Source organism: Pinus tabuliformis, chromosome 7 (genome assembly GCF_031772625.1).
Source record: "Pinus tabuliformis cultivar Carrire ecotype Pingquan chromosome 7, CPIR1, whole genome shotgun sequence".
NCBI lineage: Eukaryota > Viridiplantae > Streptophyta > Pinopsida > Pinales > Pinaceae > Pinus > Pinus tabuliformis.
Window position 1 is genome coordinate 96,699,892 of NC_142293.1, and position 6,745 is coordinate 96,706,636.

Consider the following 6,745-nt stretch of genomic DNA (forward strand, 5'->3'; position numbering starts at 1 on the left):
AATAGTGTCCATTGATTTCCATGAGCATGCTATGACCAACATGATGGTTTTGAGGCGGGTATATGCCTTGGTTTTGTATCTTCCGATGCAAGGAAGTCTTGCCAAGGGATGGATTGCCTGGGTTAGGGGATTTCGGGGAACTTGGAAGGTGAGTGACTGTATGGAAGGGGGTGAGCGTATTTCTCGAAGGGCTGTGTAGTTGAGAAGGAAAGGTCATGGATATATTGGTTTGGTCATTAGCATTTCCAAATGGAATCAGATACACATTGGGCGTGTGCCTTGGAACAATGAGTCAGTAACTCTTCACTGAGAGGAAAAGTAGCGCAGGATTGTAGCGTTGGACATTGGCTGCAGCTTTGACTGTGGCAGTGGATTATGGACTTCCTGGGAAGGAGGTGAATCCTGGTATTACTTTGAGGGTGGATGTGTGATCCTCTGGATTCCCTTGTTGATTGATACAAGCATCGTATCCATTTATTTGTTGGTTTAGCAAATGTGCGTATGTCTATATGTGGTTATTGTAAGATATCATAATGAGTTTTGTTATAAAGCTCCAGTATGTGGTATGATTGTTATCTGGTCTTGTTGTCATGATGTTTTTCTTTTGAGCAGGTTTTTCATCATAAATACTGCAATGAGCTACATTATAAAGCTCAATGGGAAGTATGTTTATTTTTCAATGGTTTTGTTGAGGTCTTGGTGTGGTTTAACACCGAGGACAGTGTTCCCAAAGGGGGAGGGTTCTGTAACAGCGCTGGTGAAAAGATCATGTAATAAAAGTTAATAGAGGAAAAATAAGACCACGGTAAGGGACACATACTCCAAGTTGAATGGTGGGCAAAGATATCCTAGTGGGCATCAATAGATGTGTGTTTTGGCTAAGGAAAATGGAAAAGGCTAAGGCAAAGGAATTAAAATGAAATTTTGGCACATTTATTTATGAAAATAAAGGAAAATAGGAGAAAAGGAAGGTAAAAGGTGACAGGTTGCATGCGAGGAGGAAATTAAAGGAAAATAATGGAAAATGAAGAAATTAGAGGCCTCATTAATAAAAAGGCTTTTGAGGAACAGATGAAAAGCTCTTGGCTCAAGCTTTTGTCAATTCAACCTTTTGTCAGTTCAAGTTTGGAGCTCTCTCATTATTCTCTCTCTCTCACTCTCTTCGTCACTTAGAGTTTTCTTGACGAACTCTAGTTTGGAGCAAGGAAAGGAAAAGCAAGCAAAGGAAATGAAGGCAACCAAGGAACAAGGAAAGGAAAGTAGGATCAAGAAACTTTAATAGGAATACTTGTAGGTAAAATTTTGCATATGTGATTTCCTAGCGGATTTGGACATGCATGACTTTGCATGTTGGTGTATGGTTCTCTTGCTGTCAGTGGCATGGTTTTGTTGAGTTATGAAAATGGATTTCAGCCTAGCCTAGACTTTTTCTAGATGCCATGGTATGTTTGGGATGTTTATTTCGGTTTTTGAGCTTTGGTTTTCTAGATGGATTTCGGAATCCGGGGTGGATGTGGTATCAAGGTTCATTCCAAAAGGCCTAGGAATCCCTTGACAGGTTTTGGAGGGATACACGGTAAAGCCTGAGGGAACAGTCTCGGTTTAGGGCCTAGTGATCTAGGTTTGGATTGCAGTAAAGCCTGAGAGACAAGGAGACAGAAAATTCCTCAAGGATAGTGATGGATTCCAGATGGAATTTCCAAGTTATGTTCGGTTGTGATCGAAGCACCGATTTTGGTGTGATCATGGTTTGATGAGGGTGGAGGCGGTTTAACCTCTAGATTCCCATGGTTTTTATTGGATTGTTTGTTCTATGAGATCCCATATTCATGCTTGGAATATGGAATGAGGGTGACTGGATGAAAGAGAGATTTGGTTCAGCCATGTCTATGGTTGGGTGGTACGTGGAAGTCCCAAACCTAATCATATTTGCCTATAATTAATAAAAGCTAAGTTCCCTTACTTTTTCACTGATTTATATGTGGATTTAATAGATGTCATATCTCTTATATTTATATAGATTTATGTTGGTTATAAGCATGGTTGAATGACTGGTTCATGTCATGGTTATTTCATGTATTTACTTGTAACTATTAAATGGATGGATGCAAGACCTAATTGATGATATATTAGTTCAATGGAGAAGGAATTGATCCTTCTGGTTATGTTTCAGGAGTTGTTTCAGTTGTTTATGCTCTTTCTTGTATTCTAGACCTATAGGTTGCATTGATGTCAAGTGTTTGACAGAATTTCAGTCCCGGTTGGGGATGCACGTGCCTAGTCCTAAGGGTGATTTTTTATTGATCAACATTTTTATTATGTTTTTAATGAATTCTGGAAGTTACAACAAGTTCTGGGTAGAGGCCAACATTCTGAGCTAGAAATGTGGTTTAAATCTCAGGATTGTTGGCAAAGAACTAGCAATTTTGGTCCACAGTCACTAGTAGGCAGGCCTGTGAGAGCGACTTTGGGTTTCTAGTTGCTCCCTTTCCCATAGCATGAGAGTGACTATGGCCTAAGAGCTATAGAACAACAATGGAACCCGGGGACAAGCTGTCTCAGTGGCTGACTTATCTACTGAGGGTTTTGTTGATGATGTTGGATGACTGTATGTGATGTTCTGTCGATTCCACTTCCTTAAGGTGAAATAGGAGGTCGAATCTGATTATAGTAGCATCTGTCCTCATGTTTACCCCGATTGGCATGGTTACTTTAGGTAGACCTAGGAGGGGGGTGTTATAACTGTGTAAGGTTGAGTGATATTTTGTTCTACAGAGAGACGTTGAGAGTGCCTATGCATAGGTAAGAGACCCTGAGAACTCTACTGTGTGAGAAAGGTTGATGTTGTCTGTGCATTGTGTGTTAAGCTGAAAATTTCCTATGCGTTGCGTGTTAGGCTGAAAGTTTCATGTGCATTGTGTGTTAGGATGAAGTTGCATGTGCGCGGTGAGTAAGGCCAAAGGTGCCTATGTTGTGTGAGTAAGGTCGTGTGTGTGCTATCGAGAGAAAGAGGTTGAGCGGTGAGCGACTGCTGATGAAGAGCAAAGAACAGAATTGCATGGGCTGTGATGAGTGGTTATTATTGAGCATATCAGTGGGCTTCTGCCGAGTGTTTCAGAGTGAGCAAAGTGAGCAAAGAACAAAGTTCTTATCAGGCAGAGTGGCTGCCAAATTACAGAGAACATTCAGTTCTTATTTGAGTGTGGGTTGGTGCCTACATATAGGAAGTTGATGCTTCCATTCTTTAATGGGTGCTTGAGAAGGCTTGGGGGTTGGTGCCTCGTGCAAGTTGGTGCTTGCATAAATCCAAGGAGCTGTAAGTTGGTGCTTGCAACAAATCTGTGAGGTCGGTGCCTCACTTGGTGCTTATGGTAAGCTATACATGTGCCTACAAATAGATGGAGTTGGTGCTTCATGCTAGTCGGTGCCAGCAAAAAATCAAAGGGATTTGGTTCTTCCTGTGAGTGGGTTCTCACAAAATAGATTCATGTAATAGAGTAAGTGCTCTTATTTTACATCAATAACAACAACAAGCTTGGTGATTTTTTCTCGAAAGGGTTTCCATGTGAAAACCTTGTGTCTCATGTGTATGATACTCATGGTGTGTATTCTTGTACGTTGATTTCATGTTGCTGCCATATTACATATTGCTATTGATTATATGGATGGGTGCCGATCTTGAATAAGAAAAGTAAATAGGCATAAAAGTTTAAAATTAACCTTAATACTAATTCACCCCCCACCCCCTCAGTATTATCATTACTTCCAACAATGCTCTCATGGTTTTTGTTTAATACAAGTCTGCATGTGGACTATTTGTTGAATCTGTCCAGAAAGTTGAAAAACATGAAGAAAAAGGAAATGATGGTCCATAAATACACTGAGGAATTGTATAGGTTGTTCATAAGATATGAACAAAGTGATGGGGGTGATTATATTGCTACTAGATATATCAATGGAATTTGATGGTTGCTAAGATGAACTCGCTCAGATATCATTTGAGCAACAAAAAGAATAGAAACGGTTAATTTTATTAGGGTTTTATGGTTTGGTCTTGTTTATCTTTATTACCAATAGTTTTTTTCTTAGATTTCTTTTCTAAGAACTTAGTTTTCATGTGATGGCCCTATGAGCCTACTGGAAAACTTAGTTTTCATGTAATGGTTGTAAGGGTCTACTCCCACTTATTCTTAGACTTGATAGTGCCTTAAAATAGATGAACATGGGTTGAAAAATGATTTTACTAACTCAACATTTGGTTAGGTTATTCACAAAGGTAGCCATTGCAACCTAGTTTGGTGGGAAGCTCTACAAAAAATTGTTTTGAAGGTTTTTCAGAAGGTAATAAAATCCTTTCTAAAGAAGCTCCTATGGAAAAAAAACTATATTTATATTCTAGTATTTATAATAAACAGACAATGCATTCAAACCATGAGAAATTTGTCAACTAAATCTAGTCAAGTCCATTATTAAGGTTTAGGTTAGGGAGGTCAGGGAGAGATATAAATAAATACCCATAACTTGAAAAAAAATGTTTTTTTTTTCATTTAAAGAAGAAATTGACTATGTTGACATTATCTCTTGAGGCCCTTGGATTTATATAACACTTTAGTAGTTATGTCTATGTGCACTACAAACTCTTTAATTGAGCATGATGTGTAACTCCAGTGTCCATCTAGGTGGAGTTTCTAGGCCTACAAATGTTGTTCTAGATGTTTGAGGGCCATATTTCAATATAGTACATGTAATTTTATATCCATGAGCCAACTTTAATTTTTAACCCCAGGCCCCCAAAGAAGAGATTATCTCAAGTTTATTCTATCAAAATGCTTGAAATAAATTGTTTGTATCTAGATTAACATTAAAGTGTGAAAAGTAACTTGTGAGGTATATTAACCTTTGAAACAACTAATTTGATTCCAAAGTCCTAACAATGGTTAAATTTGATTCACATCCCACTTAAGAAAACCCTTGTCCTCAGCCTCAATCCTCGCATGATCTACACCACTATTTTTAATTCTTAGATGGATTAAGATGTTGAGGAATTTTTGAAGTTCCTGAAGGTCCATATGCTTATAGATTGGGTACACACTACTTTTGGTATGTCTAATGGATGAAGGAATGAAATATTTGATAAAATAATAGAGAAGCTCAACAACATGATTACGAAGATGAAGGCTAAGTACCTGTATGTGGACTATTTTTTATGCCAACTACCCTTGCTATCACAGAAATAAATTAAATTTTCTTAACACCCTCCCTATTCGCACACTAGTTCACAGTGGTTCACAGACCCTCCTTGTTCACTTATTCATAGAACCCCCTATTCGCACACCCGTTCACAGTGGTTCACTAACCCTCCATGTTCGCTTGTTTACAAAACCTCCCCTCCCCGTTCGCCCCTTTTCTTTCATTATCGTACCTTTTTTTTTATTCGCCTGGTCAAACTTTCAAATAAATAATACCCAATAATAAATATATTCATATCTAACATAAAAAAAAAATAACCCGCTCTCCCCTACTATATAGTCAATCTATTGTTTTAGGATTTTTTAATTTTTTATACCCCAATATGATGGCACGTTATATCATATTGGTTTGTCAGGGAATCCACCGTGATTAGTTCAATGGTGTAGAACATATTGCATTGAATTATCTTCTCTCATAATTTCCTTTTTGTGCATGAATAAAATTCATTAATATTTTCTCTTAATTTTCTTTCTTCTTTCCTACATGCAAGTATTGTTCATTGTTTTCTAGTTAGAACCACTTTGTGTAGGTTCAACGAGAATTTCACATAGTATCAAAGCCCATGGGAGCTAGGGAGGAGGAACATAAACAATCTATTTGCAGGTACTAAAGATTGGATTTTAAAAAAAAGGATGGAGTTTCCACCTTCTACAAGACTCATGACATACAACTATTTTGAATGGAAACCAAAGATTCTACCTCACCTCAAAAGTAGAGGCTTATATCAGATAGCCATAGCAATAGAAATTGAACCAAATTCTAGAGTTGAAAAATCCAAATATTTCAACTGCATTGACAAGGCCTTTGGCCTCCTATGCTTATAATTTTTTCTAAAATTACTATTTCATGTTGAAGCATGTACCACTTTGGAGACACCCTTTGGGAAGCAAGATGAGATGTGGGCTCACATCCTTGAAAATGACCTGAACTCATTAGATCCAAGTAGTTTTGAAAACATTCAAGATTTCTTCACAAGGTTCAAAGTCTTGTTACTATTGTTGAAAGAGCGCAAAATTGACAAATCTAAGCAAGAAATCCAATTAATTCTTGCATATTTCCAAAATTAAGTCCATAATATGCTATATTTGTCTGCTCTTTTCATACAATTAGGCTTGAAATAGGAGCAACCTAGAAGAAACCCACACTCGATGTTTTTATTGACTCCCTAATACATGTGCAGGATAAGCTCATTGATCCGGATTTAAACAGGAACGCAACAAATTACAGAGATAACCATATACACAAAGATGCAGCGGAAATAATACTTCATTTCATTAATGGAAAATACTGAAATATGCTTACAACCAGAAATGGAAATAAACCAGCTAGGGCGATGGTAGCTTATCTCTGAGAATAGATGTGGTGGCTACATGCCTCTGAACTGTGTTACAATGAGGCTCGAAGGCCTATTTATTGTTGAAAAACAATGGAAAACCCTTAACATTCCAAAACCTAACCCTAGGAGATGAAACGCCAAACTGTGGGCCTCGTTTGG